The sequence below is a fragment of the Opisthocomus hoazin genome, chromosome 1, assembly GCF_030867145.1.
Source record: "Opisthocomus hoazin isolate bOpiHoa1 chromosome 1, bOpiHoa1.hap1, whole genome shotgun sequence".
Taxonomy (NCBI): Eukaryota; Metazoa; Chordata; class Aves; order Opisthocomiformes; family Opisthocomidae; genus Opisthocomus; species Opisthocomus hoazin.
The window spans coordinates 6,624,431-6,646,738 of NC_134414.1; the positions used below are offsets into that span (position 1 = coordinate 6,624,431).

The following is a 22,308-nucleotide window of genomic DNA, read 5'->3' on the forward strand; positions in this document are numbered from 1 at the left end:
CGTAACTTCACATGTACAGGCATCGAGAAGAGAACTTCCCACGGTTCCAAAAGGCAGTGCAAATCTTTACCTTATTTCTAACTACCAAGTGGACGTTTCTATTCTGTTTTTCAAAGCAATGACATTTCAGTAACGGCAACTGAGATACTGGATGCTTCCTTCCAGGTGAAGGAAGAGTTCAGAATCAAACATGGACCCTTTACCACACAGGTCTGTCTGTCTGACGAGTCAACTCACTCGCTTGTGCGCACACAAGTTGGAAGCAATTCACATTCGAGAGCTTATTTCTGTTCCTAATCAAGACAGAAGTTCTTTGCAAAAATTCAGCCAGGATCTTAAAACCTCCTCGGAAGAACTTTTTCAGCAGCTTGAAAACATCTACCAGACTATGCCTGCTTCCTCCCCTGACCCATATATATCAAACCATAAAAGCCGCAAGCGGCCAATACAAAAAGGTTTTCCTTTCAGGAGGTGGAACAAAGAACACAACATTCCTGTCTGAGCGCAACAAAAACAGTCTGAACAAGGTTTCAAAAGGTCGCAGTCATTAGAGCCTCCCAGAACCAGCGGCACCCAGTTGCAGTTCAAGCTCCGCAGCTCATCTCTTTCAAGCCCAAAAGCTTGGCTAAGTTTGCAGGTCTTTTGGGGACACTCAGCAAAGTACCGGAGCGCCTCAGCTCCAGACACCGGCTGTCTCTGCAGCCAAAGAAAACAAAGTAAAACTCAAAGTACTGAGGTTTAGGAGATCTGTGGGGGCAAAAATCTCACTTCACCCATCACTTTTCAGCAGTCCACAAAGCATCACACTTCATCTTATTCCTTACGATGTTCTTATTTCTTTGCTTGTCGCTCACATATTCAAGCATCTTCCAATCTGTGCAGCTTTCAAAAAGAACCAACTATCTGCTATTTCACTGTACAATGAATTGACAAATATTTGGAATAAAGGAATACCTTGAAACAGTTCTGGAAGAGAAAATGCGCAAGAGTTTCTGCATAAACGGATAATAGTCCTCCCCCCCACACACACCTTGGCCAACTCTTTCTGCCTACACTAGAGGCTCACAAAATTTCAGGATCCTTCTCTAAATTTTAAGCAACACACAGAAAACCATCCCTCCATAAAACACTCCTCGGTGACAAAACGTTACTAATGAGGGTGAAGGAACAACTGCTGCTGGGTAACACAAAATACCTGAAAGTGTACAATAGCTCCGCTACCCACACACAAAATGAGGACATAGTTTAAGCCACATAGGAAAGCTGACACAAGTCTACAGCAGAGGAGAAACACCACGCTGCTCCAGTTCTGGGTTTTCTGTTTCCACCCTCCAACTCACAGAATCACAGAATCACAGAATAGTAGGGGTTGGAAGGGACCTCTGTGGGTCATCTAGTCCAACCCTCCTGCCGAAGCAGGGTCACCTACAGTAGGCTGCGCAGGACCTTGTCCAGGCGGGTCGTGAATATCTCCAGAGAAGGAGACTCCACCACCTCCCTGCGCAGCCTGTTCCAGTGCTCCGTCACCCTCAGAGGGAAGAAGTTCTTCCTCATGTTCAGACAGAACTTCCTCTGCTTCAGTTTGTGCCCATTGCCCCTTGTCCTGTCGCTGGGCACTACTGAAAAGAGCTTGGCCCCATCCTCCTGACACCCACCCTTCAGATATTTGTAAGTATATATTAGGTCTCCTCTCAGCCTTCTCTTCTCCAGGCTGAACAAGCCCAGCTCCCTCAGCCTCTCCTCGCAGAAGAGATGCTCCAGTCCCCTCACCATCCTCGTAGCCCTCTGCTGGACTCTCTCCAGTAGCTCCTCATCTTTCTTGAACTGAGGAGCCCAGAACTGGACACAGTACTCCAGATGAGGCCTCACTAGGGCAGTGTAGAGGGCAAGGAGAACCTCTCTCGACCTGCTGGCCACACTCCTCCTAATGCACCCCAGAATGCCATTGGCCTTCTTGGCAGCCAGGGCACACTGTTGGCTCATGGTTAACCCGTCGTCCACCAGGACACCCCCTGCAAGCGACTCCAGAGCAAGGCGCAGAGCGGGGATCTGCCGGCTGGGGCAGATCTGTGGAGATCCGCAGGCTGCTGGGCAGAAGCTGATGGGTCTGGTTCCACCCTCCACATCGAAACAGCGCAGAGCAGGAGCCGGCAGCGCTCTGCCATCCGTACCTGTCTCCGTTGATCGGGGACATCAGCACTGCTCACTATCTTTTTCCTTTCCTCTCGAATGATATTTTTTTCCTTTCCTCACGAATTAGGTATTAGGAAGAAATTCTTCCCCATGAGGGTGGTGAAACACTGGCCCAGGTCGCCCAGAGAAGCTGTGGCTGCCCCCTCCCTGGCAGTGTTCAAGGCCAGGTTGGATGGAGCTCTGAGCAACCTGGTCTGGTGGAAGATGTCCCTGCCCATGGCAGGGGGATTGGAACCAGATGATCTTTAAGGTCCCTTCCAACCCCTACCATTGTATGATTCTATGGTTCTATGATTCTACGATTCTATGAGCCTCATAGGTTTGCTCCTGGTTTAAACTACCAAGTGATAACACCACTTTACCGCACTCCCTACAGGACACAAGTGGTGTGAAGCAGAGATTCGGATCACTGCTCCTGGCAAAGCTTGTGGTGTTCTTGTTCAGACCACCTATACCAGGGATGGGATTTGCATTTCAGGCCTCTCTCGTTGGAAAACCATCTCATCATCAGGAATTTCTATACAATTTCTGCACTCTGAAGTGCTTAAAGTCCTCAGTGCGTCCGCTCAGATTTACACAACTGATGCTGACCTCTTTCCTCGGTCCCCACTTCCCTCACCTGACACCAGGCTGCATCTCTGTTGACCACCATTAGAAGGAGATGTTCAAACCCTCCCAACTCACCCCACAGCGAAGCACAGCCAAGCTGTGACCTGACCATCAGATTCATTTCTGTCTGAAGTGCGCTCGTTTACACTGCTCCGCTGAATAGCTGAAAAACATCTGTTCTAACCAGCTGATCTATGCCCCAGCTCCTCGCTGATCTGCTCCTCCCTTCCTGCTTTCATAGCAGGCTGACTGCAGAGGCCCATCGGCTGCGGACAACTGCAAAGCCTCAACATCACTAGTTATTTCCCATCAATTTTAAGTCTTAAACACTTCTCAAATTGACGGCGCGAATTGCTGCTTCAGTAAAACAAGAAGAGTTGAGCATCAAAACCCTCTTGTGATTCGGGTACTTATTTTGACAAGAGAACCCAAATTTCTAGACGCTCTCTAGAGGCAGCTCTCGAGACAGAGAACAGAGGTACAAAAGCAACGTGGACCTCACTCAGCGGAATCAATGTTTGAGCCTGGCTTCACACAGTAAAAATGAAAGGGATCTGCCCTGTGTATCACTGGATGCAATAAACAGACATGCCAAACCTCTCCAGGGTTTCAGCTTCAGAAAAACTCACTGCCAGCCACCAGCAGGTTCAGCAGGACTCCGTGAGGTCGCAGCCGTGCTGTCTGTCAACGGTTCAGCTTCAGCTCCCCACGGAGACTTTGGTAACGGGGTAGTAAAACGACCTGCAGCACGCGAGGCTTGCGGAAAGGGATGCTCACTTCAGCCGCGGTGACCAAGCAGCAGATGCTAAGGGCATGCCAGGCTTGACTCACACAACTCATCAGCATCTGTATGGAGTCTGTGGTTTATTTCTCATATTTCTCTTTGTGCACGGTGAAAGAGATCCTCTTCTATTTACACACCCTGCTTCCAGAACTGCAACAATTGAGTTTTAACACCTTTACCACTTCTTTCTTCTTAAGAGATAAAATTAAACAAACAAATTGTCATGCACACACCCTGGGTTTTCCCTCCTTAATGGTACAGAAACCTTTCACTCATCTGCTCACCATCCCTTTCAGGCTTTAACTTCCAACTGAAACCAAATTTCCGTTGACAGCCATTAAAAAACAAAACCAAGAAATACACAGCTACCTCTACAAGGTTCATTTGTGACTTCCAGTGCAACTTCTTTTCGTTCTCAAAGACTCAGAGAACCACCTTGACCCAGTCCCACCAGCACTGCTGTTAAATCCAAAGCAACTCCAGGGGCTGGTGGGGACCAGCCTTGGATCGCTCCTGTTCCAGGGAGACGGGTGAACCCATACTCTGGCACTGGGCACAGAGGCAGAAGTCGTCTGAGCCAGCGTAAAGCCACGGCTGATAGCGCTTGGAGGCAGAGTCACATCCCATTCCCACTACAGGGAAAACAGCCTCAGACAGAGCTGCAACCACCACCCCCGCATCTGCCCAGAACCACAAATTAGTGGCCAAAAATACAGCTACGAGCGCGCAGTCCCTTCGCATCGGTTCAACCCCTCTGGCTGTCAGCCAGCCCAGAGCAAGTCCCACAGGTAGACAGAACCTAAGAGAGATCAGAATCAGGTCTCCCATCGGTGAGGCAACCGATTTCGCTGGCCTCTTCATCACTCCCTCAGGGCTGTTTTCGCTCTCTCACGAGAATCTGGGATATAGTTATGTAAAACAGATTCCTCACCCTTAATTAAAATAAAGTTCACATGCACACCCTGCTGAAGGAAGCATGCAAAAAAAAAAAAATCACTTCTATGAGGGATAAGTCACTTATAACTTAAAAAAAATCCCGGCACGCACACGAGGGAGGGAGTGCCAAAGGCTCACCAGCCACCTGGGAAATCATTTCCTATGAAAAGCTGCAGAGGAGAGTCCTGGGGACAGGAAGGGTCACACAGACTCTTGCAAAGGCAATGCAGGTGGGCTGTGCCCTGCATGGCTGAGAGCTGCAAAGCCTGTCCCCAGATTCTACCCATTCTGAGGCCACAAGCACCAGTTCTTCTCCACCGCACTGGTACGCTCTTTCATCTGCTTTAAAATCAAAGCCCACTTTGTTTTATCAAGAATTCCCTGGTTGTAACAGCATGGGAGCTGATGGATGTTTCATATTCAGCTTTACCTGTTGACCTGATCATTTAAGTCTCACCCATGTTACAGAATCACAGAATCAGAGAATGGCAGGGGTTGGAAGGGAACTCTGGGATCATCCAGTCCAACCCCCCTGTCGAAGCAGGGTCACCCAGAGCAGTCTGCACAGGGCCGCATCCAGTCAGGGTTTGAGTATCTCCAGAGAAGGAGACTCCACAGCCCCTCTGGGCAGCCTGGGCCAGTGCTCCGTCATCCTCCGAGTGAAGAAGTTCTTCCTCACGTTCAGATGGAACTTCCTGTGCTTCAGTTTGTGCCCATTGCCCCTTGTCCTGTCGCTGGGCTCCACTGAAAAGAGTCTGGCCCCGCACTCCTGACACCCACCCTGAAGATATTTATAGGCATTTATAAGGTCCCCTCTCAGCCTTCTCTTCTTCAGGCTGAACAAGCCCAGCTCCCTCAGCCTTTCCTAACATTTCCTACGTTCCTCCCCTCCTTCCCAAAAGGAAGGGTCCCAGCCATTTTGGCTTCTCCTTGGAAGGCAGCCCATCTCTCTGACCCTTTTAGCTTCCTTTCTGCAACGCTGCTGTGTCCTTCTGGAGATGTGGAGACCAGAACTGCACATCACACACAAGATGTGGGTGCATCAAGCATTTATACCGAAGCAAAATGATACTCTTGGTCCCTTTCCTGATGAGGATGGTGGCTTTTTTGGTTGCTACGGCAGTGATGTTTCCCTCTCCACCCTGAAATCACCCCCTATTTTTACTCCCTATTATTCGTGTGGCTTTAACTCTATAACTCTACCTCTACCCTTGTAGCAATTTAAGTTCTTCACAGTAGTCTTCTGAAAATCTAAATATATGGCATCAACTTTAACTCTTTCTTACTGACACTCCACAGAACTTCATGGGGTAGGGCAGCAGGATTTTCAGTTTTCAGAAGCTACACTGACTCTTCCCCAGCAGTTGACATCTATCTGTGTATTCAGAGATCCTTCCTGCAGACCTTTCCATTCCTGGTAGCGTGACTCTCTGGCGTGCTGTTCCCAGGATCCCCTCCACAGCCATTTTTATAGATGGGAGTCACACTGGCCACTCCCCAGTCCCCTGGCACAGCGGCCGTCTGTAATGATAAATTATACAGCCTGGCCAGCAGTTCTGCAGCTTCACATTCAAGTTCCTCAGGGCTCTTGGCTGAACGCCATCCAGCCCTGGTGACTTATTAACATCTAGCTTCTCTATTTGGTCTAATTTTTCCTTCTGTGTTTCTCTCAAATTAGTTTCTCTGATCTGTTGGCTACAGAGAGTGCACTTGGTGTGGGAACGTCCCCAATGCCTTCAGCAGGTAAGACTCTATGTTCTCTGCTATGGCTTTATCAACTCAAAAGGAACCTTTTTACACCTTTACCATCAAGCACTCCCCAAGACACCCTAATCCTAACGGATTATTTCCCAATGGAGATAATATTTATGTCCTAATGGATATAAAAAGCAAAGTCCTAACTTCTCAGAAGCGCAGTCCCAAGACAGACTGTTCTGCCTACCCGCTGTCCCCGCTCTCCCCTCCCGCACCAACCTGTGCCCTGGCACGGCTGTCACCCTGCCTTTCCTTCCTGGTAGAGGTTTCAGACACCACACAGAGATCAGAGAGATTAAACTGTGTCACCATGGCAGCCGGCTCTGCTTCAGCGCAGGGTGGAGATCCAAGCACCAACAACGCAAGCTCGGGACAGGAGCTATCGGGGCCGAAATCGGGGTTTCTGTCCGCGCTCCTCCCGATCGGGAAGGCTGGCACAAACGCCAGGCAATGCGATGACGCCCACAGACGCCAGGCAATCCAAGGTGCAAACCACCTTTAAATGTCTTACCCTGACTGAAGCAGGCCCCTTCCTTGCTGCCACACGAAGCGTTTCTGCTCCTCAACAGCACATCCCCGCAACGCTCACAAGCTCCGTGAAAATGCTCCTTTCGGAGGAGGCTGCGTGTGAAGCTACCTGCCTGCACAGGCACTTGCAGAGCGGAGACCAAAACAGCTTCCTTCTTCCACACCCTCCATTTCTTGGCATTTATACCCTTCAGAAGCCCATAAACAGTCCTGCCCTCCTCCTCCTCATTTTATAAAACTACACCAGTATATAGCTCTTTTATCTTCCTTTTGCGTCAGTCCCTCCAGCCCCAAAGTCCTTTCTGCTGCTTTCCTCCAATTTCCTCCTGTTTATCTGCTAGAAAGTAAGAGGATCAAAGGCGGCAATTACTTCAGAAAAAAAACCTCCCCCTTCCCCTCACACTGATAGCAACATCAGACCCAATTTTCAGAAAGATATTTAAGAGTTTTTAAAAATACTTTACCAGCTTAGGTGCCAAATCCCAGCAGTTTCCGAGAGAATCAAGCGCCCACGCACTTTCTGGATTCCCACTAGATGCCTACCCACATCTCTGAGTCTGTAACCACATGAAACGCTCCACTTTTGTTTTCAAGGTTAGGCTGGGCGCTGCTAGGACAGCCCCTGAACGTTCCCACTGAAACCCATAGGCTACTGAGAGAGTTATGTCCCCAGGTTACCCAAAAAAAAGGAAGAAAAGAAAGAAACTCCACACACATAATGGGTTTTTTTTTTTCGCTCCTTCATGCCCAGCAGATCACATCGGGTACCTGCTGCACAGTTCCTGACCACACAGAAGTTTCTCATCTTGTTTTCATCTTGGCTACGAATCCTGAGCACAAACGTGGCCGAAGTCTTCCTGTGCGTATTTCAGGGTATCCAGAGACAAAGCGACATTCTGTGGTACCAGAAGTGGGTTTTCCTGCTCCTCCCTGTGCCTGCTGCTTGCGTCTGCCCTTCACACCTGACAGCAGAAAACGTCTCACTTGTCCAGCACAGTTGTGTTTTATGCTCACTACGAGTCTTCACAGGCAGCGTTTAGCTGGAAGGTGACAGAGCCTCTCAGCATCTCCCCGTACCAGCCACCAGCATTTGTCCAAGAGATGACTCCTGCACTATAGCACTTTGACTGTGAACCGAAGGACTGGGAGGTGGAAGGGGCACAGCAAAACAGCATTAATACTGCTAGCTAGTGTGACCAGCAGCAGCATCAGCAACTTAATTCTGTCTTGGATTAAGACTATAGTTCCAGCTGGACGCCAGCGAGAAGCTTGGACCCAGAGGACGGCTTATACCCTCCTTGGGAAAACATCCTTTCAGTTCTGAATCATCTTTTCAAGATCAGAGGAAGACACACAACACTTACAAAGACACGAGACGTTACGCAGGTGGTGGGAAAATCCCAAAAGTGCTCTGCTGCACTAACAAATGAACTCACCGGGCGAAGCACGAAGTCCCTGCGGCGTGGCAGGGACTGCAAGCAGTGCGCTGTCACGTCCACTCAAAGGAGGATCCAGAACAGCACAACAACGGGAGCCGGGAGAAATACGTGATCCAGCTGTGATTTTCTGTCAGGCTCTTTCTTCCAAATACATTTATTAAAGGCAGAGAACCAGTTAGAGAGGAGTCCAGATCCATTTTGTACCAAGGACCTTCGGATGCAGAGCATAAGCAGGTCCAGCAGGAGCTGACCTGGCGGGTGCTAGAGGTTCAGAAAGCTTAGGGGCAGGGAAAAGGAAGAACAAAATAAAAATATAATCAAAATAAAAAGCTGAACATGGCGGGTACAACAATGACAGACAGATCTTTAAAGAGTAAAAAGGTATTTACTTGTGAGCTAACCCTGAGAAGCCACCAGATGTAGCCATATGTCTTACAGTCCTCATACCCAGGTTTCGAAGCTACAGAGAGCTCCGGGATCTTTAATACTACACCACAGCTACGTTCACTCACGTTGCTCCACTAAGTTTTGTGCCAGGTAAGCTCACGAGCCAAGCGCTGCAAGGGAAAAGCACCCTTGCCTTGGGATGGCTGCGTGCCACGAAGAGCTCCGCTGCGTCAAGCTTCACCCTCGGATCGCAGCCTCCAAAAAAAATGAAGAGCACGCTCCCAACAGGTGGAGAGAGAACCCTCCTGTCCTTTCATCATGCATTGGGTCTCCAAGAAAATGCAAGTTTGGGGTTACGCTTTTACTGTTAATATTGAGTCAACCACATCAAACGGAAAACAGCTGCCAACAGCCACATCCTCGCTTTATAGTTTTGTGATCTGGGGGGGAAAGCTGGTTTTTGGAAAAAAAGCAAACACAAGCTTCTCATCTGCTAGACAAGAAGAATGCAAAGTCAACCACAGACTCTTTCCTTCCAAATTTGTAGCTACTTCATTGGGAGTTTAGGATCAGAGCCCTCACAGAGAGGTGAAACAGTCTTTAAGCTGAAATTAGCACAGGTTATGCTTTATACAGAAGCCGTTCGTTGCTCATCCCATTCACCTGCCAATGAGCAGAAAAACTACGCTAATAAGAGCCCCACCACAGAAGGGAAGCATGTGAATTTCACAGAATCCCAGAATGTTTGGGGTTGGAAGGGACCTCTGTGGGTCATCCAGTCCAACCCCCTGCCGAAGCAGGGTCACCCAGAGCAGGCTGCACAGGACCGCGTCCAGGTGGGTCTTGAATATCTCCAGAGAAGGAGACTCCACAGCCTCCCTGGGCAGCCTGGTCCAGGGCTCCGTCACCCTCAGAATGAAGAAGTTCTTCCTCATGTTCAGCTGGAACTTCCTCTGCTTCAGTTTGTGCCCATTGCCCCTTGTCCTGTCACTGGGCACCACTGAAAAGAGTCTGGCCCCGTTCTCCTGACACCCACCTTGAAGATATTTATAAACATTTATTAGGTCCCCTCTCAGCCTTCTCTTCTTCAGGCTGAACAAGCCCAGCTCCCTCAGCCTATCCTCGTAGGAGAGATGCTCCGGCCCCCTCACCATCCTCGTAGCCCTCCGCTGGACTCTCTCCAGTAGCTCCTCGTCTTTCTTGAACTGGGGAGCCCAGAACTGGATGCAGCACTGCAGAGGGGGTCTCACCAGGGCAGAGTAGAGCGGCAGGAGAACCTCCCTGGACCTGCTGGCCACACTCTTCTTAATGCACCCCAGGATACCATTGGCCTTCTTGGCAACAAGGGCACACTGAGTTTGTGAGAGAGGAAGACAGACCACAGAGATCACATGTGTTCGTCCTACTGGATTTCAGGTGATTTACCTAGAACTACAGGATGTGCAGATGGACCAGGATCTCAGGTCTTCAAAAACAACCACAACGACACCACACGTCGGATGAGATCACCTTGTTGAAGTCACGGCTCCTCGATACTGAGCCAAAATAAGAGGGTGGGATTCAAAGAGCAACTGAACACCATCAGATACGACCGACACTGTAATACTACATTAAAGCTTGATGACAGACAAAGGTATGATGTCAAGAGCAGAAAGCCACTTGCTACTCAGCTGAGATTCTTTTAGTCTCCATGACCACGACCTCCCGAACTGCACACTTACGCATTTAATGCTGCCGCATGTCAGCATGAAATTAAACATTTTTGAAACGAAGAAAAAAAGCCCACACAAGCACTGTTGGTGGCATCTGGGCTAGGTCCCAGGATGAGCAAGTATTGGATCAGAAGGCAGGAAGGGCTCTTGCAGGATGCACCTAGTATTAGAAAGGACTGGCTCTTCAAAATAGCAAAGGGCATGCAAAATAAAATTGATGAATTAAACAAAAAATCAAGTCCCACGATACTGATGATCAGCTGCAGGAGATGAAGGAAATCAAGCTGAGATCATTTGACATTGGTATTTTTTTTAAAGTAGCCAGTAACTTCAAAAGAAGACACCGCACGCAAGAAAAGACATTTTTGGCTGGACCAAGTAAATGACTAAATTCTTACAAATATGACCAACTCATCACTTCTGAATGTTTTTCTTTTGCAACTCGAGGACTCATTTCAGAGAGACACGGAACAAATGGAAAAGCTGGCACTCAGAAGTCTAGAAGGAAGAAGTGATGAGATTTCTGACCATTTAACCTACCCTTGCAGCCCTCTCCCGCCCCGTCCCCCCAACTCCCCTCTTCACCACAAGTAAAACGGAGATGACTTTGGGACGGGGGGTCTGTTAATACGAGCTGGCAGGATGCTGTTTCAGCAAGTACAACTTCCACGCAAAAGCCAGAAGTCCTGCTATGACAGTGGAGTGAGTCACTTGCTGACAAGTCGTTGAGGCATTTCGATACTGTTTTGAACTCTAAGAAACGACCCTGTTTTGCCTTGTCTAACTGAAGGATGTGCCTTGATTGAGTCTAGAATTCAAACACCGCCCGTGACCGTCTGCTTCCACTCAAAGACAGCCTACACAGAGAGATACACTGGTTGTGCTCTACTTTCTGGCTTTCAGGAGAGCCCTGACTAAATCTGAATGTTTTGCTTTTTCTTCTCGAAGAAAGTCCCGTTTTTGCCATTCTCAGCCCTGCCCTCACCTCCTCAGCATTTCTAAACGAAGTCTACACATTGAAATATTTCCAGATATCCCATCAGCAAAACTGTCTGCTTGACGGAGGAAGCCAATGAGTCCAAGGTTTCCTCCCTTCTCCAGTCTTCATTCTCCTCCCAAGCCCTGCAGGGGCTGCTTCTTACTGGAGTGGAGGACAAAATATTTCACTTCCCTGCTGCTCATCTGTGTTGGCCCAGTATCTGCAGGATCACAGATGAATAAGGACTCTGTTTCTCATCAGTCTTAGGGGTGGCCAGCGAAAGTAAAGACAGGCAGGAGACGAACAATGTTTCTGTAGAAAGGCGAAAAGGAAAACAACAATAAAACCAACAAACAAACAAACAAAAAAAAGGCTATAAGAGATGTAAGGAAGGAATGGAGACAGAGAAAAGAAACCAACCAAACGGGAAGAACAGAAAAGTGAGTTCCCACGTACACACTGCAAGTCAAGTTTGGTGTGACTGTCAGGGCCCCCAGATGTGGAAAGAGAGACACGAGTCGGACATTGGAGGCTACAGCTTCACCGAGACAAAGTGTCGGCTTAATTTTGTTCATACTCTTCAAAATCTGGTTTAGGAACACAAGAAAGTGACTAAAGCAGGCCTGGAAAAGCAGTTCTAGTCCCACTCATTCCGACTCTTGGCACTGGCCTGGTAGCGGACGAGACTCCTGCTGCTTTTTGTGACTTTGGTGCGGCCTTTTTAATCCTTCTCGCTGCTACCAAGGGAGTCAAAATTGCATAGGAGAGGAATTTATAAGACATACAAATGTAAGAGACTGCAATTTTTACCAGACACCTTCTCACCAAGACAAATAGGCTGATGTAACAACAAGAAATTTGATGAGTCAGAAATTAAAAGACAGATTTTTTCTTTTTTTTAGATCAACGTAACTGTGATACAACACTTGTCGCTGGTGCTGCAGTTCCCCCTCCTTCCTCCCCTCAACTTCTCTGGCTTTCTGTCAGGCTACTCAGTGAAGATTTCCGTGATTTTTGAGAATTAAGTTATGCTGTTAGTAACTTGCTGTTAAGATGCAATAGATATCCTCACTTCCTCCCCCAAAATTAGGAACTGGAGGCTCAAACCAAAGCCTCTGTGTTTTTAAAGGTCATTATTTAAGTCTTCCAGGCACACTTGGATCAAATCCTGTCATTTCTCTCTACAGACAGCAGTGGGAGAAGTCTCTTTTCTACGACACGGATCTTTGCACAGCTTTCACATCTCCAGAATCTTGGAGCTTAACAGAAAGCATCAAACACCTTAACACACACCCACAACCTCATGCAGACATTTTACCAAGGACCTTACCAATTACTTTGATTAGCAGAAGGCGGATGGGTTAGCTGAAGGGCTATGGGGTGTTCTCCCCATTCATTTCTAGGCCACCCCGTTGAGTTCAGCTCCCAAAGCTTTTCCGTTCTCATCTGCGATCTGCTGCGGTCACGATGCCAGAGGGGAACACTGAAATGGAACGCGGATCTTATTCCAGAGCGGGACTGGAGACGAGCACGATGGCAGGGCAAAACGAGGATGTGAAGTATAAGCTTGGGGTTAATCAGGAGAGTCAGCTCTCCTGGGCAGCGTGGCAAGAAAATTCAATCGAACTTCTGTGGAAATAAGAATTAGTAGTGACCACATCCATGAGCAGCACCCTCACCTTAACAAGCGTTCCAGGATCTTTGTTTTACGCCTTTATCTGCCTCCATCCTCCCTCTTGCCTGGAAACCGAATATTCCAAAAGCAATTTCTCATTTCAGTAAGAAGTGCCTTGAGTCAAGTGGCTCAAACCCTCTCAAGCAAATCCCTTATTAAAGATATTATTTAACAAAGTACAATACTTAGTAAAGCATAGAGATTCACGTGGGAAATCCAGCCTTAAGTCATATAAGGCTCCACAAGGCAAACAGATCTGTAGCCCGAAAATCACATTTCTGTATTATGGAGGCCATATGCTTATGTCTGAAGAAATAGGAAAAATGTGACACTTTTCCCTTTTATCAAGCAACATTCCCTTTCACAAACTTGTTCCTTGAGTTCCTGAGCTTGAATCAAAGCGTTTCCCCTCTGTGTGCTTTGTTTTAACACAGATTTGTCTGATTTGCTAAAAATTAGCCAGTATATGAATATCTGCCTTTTAATTTTTGACCCTAACTACAGCAATACTAGTCCATTTATACACTAATTTGGATCACTCTCAATTGATGCAACTTTTTAGTACATAACACTACCACTAAGTCTTCCAGACTATTAAAACCAATGTTTTACTAAATAAAACATTGGGCTCCATGAAGAGTGAACATATTCTGCGGTTTGCAAGGGAAAAATGATATTAAAATTTGTCTGGAGTGAGCTATTCCTGAAGGAATAAGGACACATAAATTGTTCTATTTCCAGAAGAACTGCAAAATGTAATGGGGGTTTTATAACTTAGTGTCTTATTAATTTTAATGAACGAATCAATATTGCATTTCAAATCCTGACGTGTCCGTTTGCTGCCAACTCCTTTCTGTGCTACGCACTCCCTGGTCTTTGCAGCTGTCACCTGACTCTTAAATTTACCTTCTGTTACGCAGGGACACCAGAGTTCAGGCTCAGGTGAGCAGTTTAATGAACTAGAAAAGCAAAGGCTATGTTATGAGCCTGGCCACGTTTTTCTTCCCCCCCTTCCCTCAACACACGCTGGGGTTGCAGAGCCGAGGAATGGCCTCAGACACCCACTGCACCTTCCACAGGGCCCTGAGCTAAAATGAATCCAACAGCATCAGCAGCATAGAGAGGATTGGGAAAGGGAGGTTGGAATATTCCCCACCCACCCCAGCTGCTGCTGAAGGAATTCAGCTTTTTCTTCACCCCAAACAAGTCTGAACTATGGAGGCACATGAATTCTACATTCAGCTGTGACTTCCAGCCTCTCCAAAGCATGACTGAAATGAGACATTCTTGAAATACTTACTAAAGGCAAACGATAGATTCACCCTGGCACAAAGCCCTCGAGTTGAACTTGCTGGTGAAACCGTATAATGTTCACTTACGGATAGCTGGAGAAATTAAATCCACGTTTTACAAAAGGAATCACTTCTCTAATCTTTCTACAGAGGAGTTTGAGTTAAGTGGCCAAGCCACTCGTATTTTAAGATCAGCAGAGAACGTGCATTTGGGGATATGTAGGTGCAGAAAATAATCCATACTGGAAATTCTTTACGCTAAAGAAGCGATAAGGTATTTCACATTACGCTAAGCTTGCTGTATGCAAATGAGGCGAAAAACCACATGAAGCTAGCCACCAGTTCAAACAACAACATTTCTCACTCCAGCTCCTATTTCTTGAGTAGAACACAAGCCCTAAGGAATGGGCTTCATCCTGGAAGAGAGGCGTCACCTAAAATACCCGTGTGCCACTTAGAGTCAGTAAGAGGACTGACAGTGCAAAGCCCTTCTGAGGCTCAGAGCAAGTAACCCAAAGTCCCAACGCGGTGCTGTGACGCCTTGGCAAGCCAGTCTGCCAAACCGTGCCCTAACCTTCTGCAGTCGGTATTCCTTCGCTCCGCTGCCATCTGGGAAGTCACCAGACGCCATCGGCTGTAAACCGTGGACGGGCACACGGTCACTACACGCATCAAGCTCCAAGGAGATGACGCCTTAGGGTAAACTTGGATGACTCACTCCCCGCCCCAAAAACACAAACAATATAGAATCATAGAATCATTAAGGTTGGAAAAGACCTCTGAGATCATCAAGTCCAACCATCACACGAACAGTAACTATTTTCCTCCCCCGTTCTCCATTTAGATTGCAGGTATGGACTGACTTCATGGAGAAACAACAGAACAAAAGGCACGGAACAAGGCTTTACGCCCCACTGGCATGCAGCACGTTCTTGCCACTTGACTTGCTCGTAGTCCCGCAGCTACGGGCCCACCTAGATCAAGGGGACGTTCGCAGCTGGGTGCCACAGACTTCAAGGCGTCACGCTATACGATGCGCATTGCCTCTCACGTGGCAACTGGGATCACAAAGGGCTACTGTGGGAGAAATTATTTCCTTTCGGGAAGTGCATTTCGTTTCTACTCCTGCAGCCTCCTGATTTGGCCTGGTTTTCCCAAATTAGGACTTTTCTTCTATACCATTAACTTTTTCTCTCCTCCCTTTTTCAAACCTAAGAGGATAAAAGGATGCCTGGTTTGCCACCACTTTACTTCTGTGATTCTAGACAGGAAGCAGGATACAGAATGACTTTCAGGCAGTTTTATCAGCTTAAGAGAAATAAACCAGGTACACAGCAGGTCCAAAGAGCACAGCTTGCAAGGAAAGAAATCATGGAAGGAAAGTTATTGTTTAACCCGCACCTCAGACGAGATGGAAGAGACAGAGAAAGGCCATCGTTAGCGGTACCACCGGAAGCCGGAGCACTTGGATTCCCAGTCTGAAAACCTACTCCAGAGCCTAGACAATTTACCACAAGTACATTCACCAGGCATAAACCAGAACTGAGTACTTCCACTTTTTCTTCCAGATTCCCCGGGAAATGCCCTTCATTGGATGGCTTTGTTGTTTCCCCTTCCCCCACCCCAACAAACGAGTGCTGAAGTGACGGGAGCTCGTGAAAGCCGTGCTCCTACAGCGCTCTTCCCAGCGGATCTGTTGGCACTGCTGCCCGCCTGCATCCCCACAGCGCGAGGAGGAGGTGACACTCCTCTCCGCTACCTGCTGCCACGCACAACGGCAACGCACGGGAGACAGAGACCAGGGTGACTGCAAAGAGGAGTCAGCATTTTCAGAGTGCAGCTCCAACCTATTTTAACACATCTTCAAGGTCCTGTGCAGCCTGCTCTGGGTGACCCTGCTTCGGCAGGGGGGTTGGACTAGGTGACCCACAGAGGTCCCTTCCAATCCCTACCATTCTGTGATTCTGTGACTACAGGTACCACATCCTAAAAGGGCCTTTTCCTCTTTACTGATCACACTGGGGGCCTGGGGAGACTTGTTCTGCTCTGAGCATCTATGGTTTTCAGCTCTGAGCGTCTACGTTTTCATCCAGTGAATCCCATGAAGGGCCCTGAAACTGCGACATGGTGCCACGGAGACCGAGCGCAGGAGGACCCAAAGCTTCGTTTACAGCTCTGAGGATGTGCCCGCGGAGGGACAGGACAGAAGCCAGCTCCCTCCCCTGCCCAAAGCCACGAGCAGCAGCACTGAGCGTCACCCCTCACAGCCACAACGTCCACATCTACGCGTGACGTGCACAGCCGCACCCAGGTTCAGGAATTTCAAGCTTGGACTTCAGTCTGAGTAAAAACCTGGTTAGCACAAGCAGCGTCCGACATTTTTAAGCGATTCATTCCTAAAGAGCATCACATCCCTTATGCTCGGAAGGCAAGGACTGGTCACAGCGACTTACGTGCCGCACGAGCGAGCGTCCACCGACAGTCCCAGTTCTGCTCCCACCAAAGGGAATGGACCCAGCCATTCCCATCTCTGGGAACAGGGGTGCAAAGCAGTTCCTCCCAGGTAAGGGCTGTGCAAGCGCCTAAGAAGAGTTACACACTACACCAATTCTTTTCTCCCTAAGAGCAAGGCCTCCGTATCAAGCAGAACATGTCTACATTCTCCCCAATTCCTATGCAGGCCAAGACATCAGGCTGAGAAAATTACTTCAGCTCCTTGCCAGGCATCGAAGGCTCTTTCACACAATACGATTCTGGCACACAATATTCTTTTGCCTTCCCATGAAGGTAAAAAGCCAACAAGAGGTATTCTCATACCTGTCAAAGGGCCAATGATCGACTAGGGTTTACAGAAATATAGAAATACAAGTTTTGTTTTGAGTTGCCTGGTTTCAGTCTGTTTCTTGTGTCTCCTCGCAAAGAGTGGCTGTTTTTCAGATCCTTTACAAAGGGTATCTGCTTCTGTTATCTGCTGTTGACAGGATGAACTGTAAACCCAGAGCACTTCAAGGGTGGAGCTCCGGATCATTTCTCAATTTCGCTACTGAGAAAAGTCTATTTCAGCTCTAGGTGGTTCTGTACACTCTCAGGAATATAAGGGAACTGGACCATAACAACTAGCTTCTGAAATTACAAAACTTCCCACATGGAGGAAGCGAGACAGGTGCACAAAAGGGATAAAGAAGGAAAGGAGCCACACTGCAGCTCACTCCTATTTAAAAACCAAACCAAACCAGAACACTAGTTAGCAAGCTAGGTGAAATCCACGCGCTCGTAGTCACAGCTGAAACACAGACCTGGAAAAGGATGCAGAAGAATCAGCAGTAATCAAACAGTTCTTTGATCTCTTGGGCAAAAAGAGCTAGCATCGGTTTTTAATCCAGTGCAAGGCAGTCAGAGACAGAATAAACAAACAACGTGTTTTCACTTGTGGAAGTTATGCCGGACTCGTCACGCATTTCTTCTAAAATCCCTGTAATGGATAAAAGCATGAACCAAAAGCCTTGCATTTCCCTACTCTTTTCTTCCAAGCAACATCCAGAGCACACAATATTCCCTGAAACCAGTCAAAGCATTCCTGCTGTCATACTTCACTTTTATTTTCAGCTTTTGTTTCCAAGTCAGAGAACAGTAGTTATATCACCCCATTTAAAGAAACCGGTCCCTCCCCGCAGCGCTCGGAAAGGCGAAATACCCACCCAGCTTATCAGCCTCCAGCCTTCACCCCAGCTCTGTTACACAGCACAGCTACGAACACGTTCCGTCCCGTGGCACGAGGCAGTGGCACTCCACAGTCGAATGGATGGGTTTAAATTTCCACCGTACCTTCTGTTCTCCGTGCGGAGATGAGCTTTGCTTCTAGGACTTCAAAACGAACGGGGAAAAGCGATTTCTCAGCATCCAGCGGACACACACACACGCAAACCGTTCCACGAGGAGGAGTTTTGCCAGCCCTATCCTAAAAAGCTGTGAGCACGACTCACGCACCCACGCCAAGAGCTGTTCGAGCTGCAGAGGGGAAGGAAGATGCCTCCTGCTTTGCCAGGTAATGTGTGCAACACCAGGAAACTCCAGGGATGGAGGAGGGGGAGGGGGTTCAGTGAAAGGCACCCATGAGTCACTGTACAAAGAGAAACTGCAAGCAAAGGGAAGAAACACTCTGCCGGCTGCGCCCGACGCGGCCGCCTCACCCAGTTACAATACCCGCTTCCACTTTGAAGAGCTTGGCTAATTAAACAGCTTTTACATTTGTTCTTACATCTATATATATATATACATCTCAGACTTAAACACTGCACAGAGTCCGTGCCCTACAGCCGGTAACAAGTCCCCAGCAAAGAGCCAGGTTCTGACATCCATTTATAAATCTTGCTCCTCAAAAAAAACTCCTGGAGGTGATGTCGGAATAAGGATGGGGTAATAGTCGGCAGGAGCAGACGCACCAGGACCCACACGCGGCTGGAGCCAGCTGCTCCCAGCAACCAGGAACGTGAAGCCCGATGGCTATAACAACAGCAGCAAGAGCGGCGGTGGGAGGCACGGGCGAGCCGTGGATGGGGGCATTTCCACGCAGGGGGGCAGAGGAAGGGCTGCCGCCTCTCCCTCGGGCTCCCGGGAGCATCGGAGAGCACCCAGAGGTGCCACCCATCTCGGGACATCCCTTCGCCGCTCCCCGTTCCCCAGACCGCAGCCGGGAGCTTGGAGCCAGAGCCGGGACTGGAGACCTCCCTTCCAAGCTGCGTTATCCCAAGTTCAGCTTTGCTTTTAAGCACTTTGAATTGCAAAAAGCCGCGGTTTCATAGACACGCTCCCACCTCCCCATCCCCGGGCACACAAAGCCCGGGGCTGCATCACCCCAGCCGGGGTCCAGCTCCTCAATCCCTTTGTGTTTGCCCAGAGCATCCCCCTCCCCTTCCAGCCGAAGCCCGGGACGGGGTGCTCAGCCGAAACTCGGCGCTGAGCCCCGATTCCCACACAACCCCCCCCAAACCTCTGCCCCGGGACCCCAAGCCTGCGGCCCCAAACGGCTGGCAAAGCCCGGGGGCTGAAGGCAACTCCCTTTGTTGAATGAATGAGCCGGGGAGGGAGGAGGGAGGCAGGAGGGAGGCAGGCTCAGCACCCCGCTGCTAAAAGGAAATAAAAAAAATAAAAAATAAAAGACACAACCCGCCCGCACAACCCCTTCGCAAACTTCCCGGCTACGAACCAAGCAGCGCGGAGCTCCCGGTGCCCGGCGCGGCGGGACCCACCTTCCGCCCGCCGCAAGGTGCTGCCCGGCTCCCGGCCCGGCGCTCTCTGCGCCCGCCCGCCCCGCTCCCCTCCCTCTGCGCCCGCCCGCCCCGCTCCCCTCTCTCTGCGCCCGCCCGCCCCGCTCCCGGCGCCGCCTCCCGCCGCCCTTCCCGCCTTACCGCGGCCATTGGTTGCGGGGAGCCCTCCCCGCCGTGTGTCCCCCCCGCTTCCCCCGGCAAGGTGGGCAGCGGGGCACGTCGGGGCAGCACCCCTGGGACCCCCCACTTTGGGAACGGGGCGGCGGGGGGGGGAGCCACATGGCAGCCGAGTGGTCCAGGGTGAAAAGTTGGGTGGGTTTGGTGGGGTTTTTTTGGTACCGCCAGCGGGTCTGGAGGCCAGGGCCCCGCACCTCGGAGCCCCGCACCCCGGAGCCCCGTATCCCGGAGCCCCGCATCCTGGAGCCTTCAGAGGGCAGAGGGATGGAGCAGCCTTGGCTGCTTGGAGGTAGAACTCCACCGTGATGAAGCCATCGCCGGGGCTGTGGCACCGGAGTGGATCGCCAGCGATTCCACCCTCGGCACGCAACGCTGCCCGGACTCGATTTCTGTTATTGGGATCGCGGCGTGCTGTCGCGGAGCCGGCTGCGTCGTGCTGGGGACTGCGTGCGTGCCGAGCCAAAAAAAGGCAAGAATAAAGCGGGCTCGGTGATGCCCAAGCCACGACGTCCGTACCTCGTGTCGCAAGGGGTGCGGGCGTTTGGTCTCCCGGAATCTTGTCGCCCTGGTTGACAGGAGTTTCCGGCTCAGCGCTTGGGCTCTGCCGGGAGAGGAGAAGAGGAGGGATCTGATGGCACGGACACAGGGCGGCACCGCTCTCATCAACAGAGCGTGGGCATGGTGAGGCTGTGTGCTTCGATCACGCCGTCGAGACATACGAAAGTGAAATGTGAAGTGAAGCAGCGAGGCAGAGACAAAAGGGAGGTGAACAACGCAGGTCACCACCCCAGACCGGCCTTTTATACCTAGGCACCATGCACATGTGTGGCGGCTGCCACCGCCTTGCCCTTCCCCCTCGTACCGACGCTTATCACTTCCCGGGATGGGTTTGTGCAGGAGCTAAACCGGCAGAAAATGAACACCGCAGAAACAAACCAGTGGAGGAAGTGAGAATGCGAGCGTGGGGCTGGGAGGGAGAGCGGGGCTGGTTTCAGAGACTGATTTCATAGAATCATAGAATGGTAAGGTCTGGAAGGGACCTTGAAGATCATCTGGTTCCAACCCCCCTGCCATGAGCAGGGACATCTTCCACCAGACCAGGTTGCTCAGAGTTTCCATCAGGTTAACTTGTTATGGAATTGGTCGCTTAGAATTACTTCCCTCTGTCACAGAATCACAGAATCACAGAATAGCAGGGGTTGGAAGGGACCTCTGTGGGTCATCCAGTCCAACCTCCCTGCCGAAGCAGGGTCACCCAGAGCAGGCTGCACAGGACCGCGTCCAGTCAGGTCTTGAATATCTCCAGAGAAGGAGACTCCACAACCTCCCTGGGCAGCCTGTTCCGGTGCTCTGTCACCCTCAGAGGGAAGTTCTTCCTCATGTTCAGCTGGAACTTCCTTGGCTTCAGTTTGTACCCATTGCCCCTTGTCCTGTCGCTGGGCACCACTGAAAAGAGTCTGGCCCCGTCCTCCTGACACCCACCCTGAAGATACTTATAAGCATTTCTAAGGTCCCCTCTCAGCCTTCTCTTCTTCAGGCTAAACAAGCCCAGCTCCCTCAGCCTCTCCTCGTAGGGGAGATGCTCCAGTCCCCTCACCATCCTCGTAGCCCTCCGCTGGACTGTCTCCAGTAGCTCCTCATCTTTCTTGAACTGGGGAGCCCAGAACTGGACACAGTACTCCAGATGAGGCCTCACCAGGGCAGTGCAGAGGGGAAGGAGAACCTCCCTCAACCTGCTGGCCACACTCTTCTTGATGCACCCCAGGATCCCATTGGCCTTCCTGGCAGCCAGGGCACGCTGCTGGCTCATGGTCAACCTGTCGTCCCCCAGCACTCCCAGTCCCTCTCCGCAGAGCTGCTCTCCAGCAGGTCAGCCCCAGCCTGTACTGATGCATGGGGTTGTTCCTCCCCAGGTGCAGGACCCTGCACTTGCCCTTGTTGAACCTCGTCAGGTTCCTCTGTGCCCAACTCTCCAGCCTGTCCAGGTCTTGCTGAACGGCAGCACAGCCTGCCGGTGTATTTGCCACTCCTGTAGCCACTCCCAATGTCAGTCACTGCGATACAGCCCGTGCACTGCTCTAACAGCCCGTGCTGTAGCTGTATTTGTATCTGTATAATGGCAGTTAAAGCAGCATGGAATAAGCAGACTTTAATTAGAGTTGCTTTTAAAGCCACTTCAATACAAAAAAGGATTTTATCTATACCTATGTTAACCCAGTTCAAAAATTGTTTCAGTTAAAGATTCGTGTCTTCACGACGAAGGGATCTCACCAAAGCGTTCAGAACTGCATTCTTACGGTTTGTTATCCTACTCTGTAGCAACGTGGAATCTTAAAGAGATATCCTGAAGGGATACCCTGGGATAACGATACTTAGGGTTTTCTGAATTTACCCAAATTTCAAGACTCCTCTGTAACTATTGCTGGCTCTTTCAGAGGGAGTTCCCAAACAAAAAGGGAGGAAGGCATTTGGGATGTCCACGAACAACATCGGAATGGGATATGGAGCTGCAAACCAGAACTTGGTACTTGAGAGAGGAATGAGTGAAATGCAGATCGTTCTGTTTGCATTCTAA

The 22,308-nt window shown here is 49.8% G+C and overlaps 1 protein-coding gene across 8 annotated transcripts in view; it reads right to left on the bottom strand.

Annotated features, from left to right (window-relative positions):
* PAK1 (p21 (RAC1) activated kinase 1) overlaps window positions 1–22,308 on the bottom strand; it is a 124,328-nt gene that overhangs the window by 70,252 nt on the left and 31,768 nt on the right. The window contains exons 1-2 of one of the 8 annotated variants that reach the window (XM_075415932.1): window positions 12,653–12,746; window positions 8,242–8,521 (exon numbers count right to left, since the gene is read on the bottom strand). The exons of 1 other annotated variant lie outside the window; for it this stretch is intronic. The gene's annotated coding sequence lies outside the window, so the exon portion shown is untranslated. Of the gene's footprint in view, window positions 1–8,241; window positions 8,522–12,652; window positions 12,747–17,987; window positions 18,107–19,495; window positions 19,609–22,308 lie in introns of those variants that run through there. 6 more of the 8 variants (XM_075415916.1, XM_075415965.1, XM_075415961.1 and 3 more) reach the window with 6 other exon arrangements.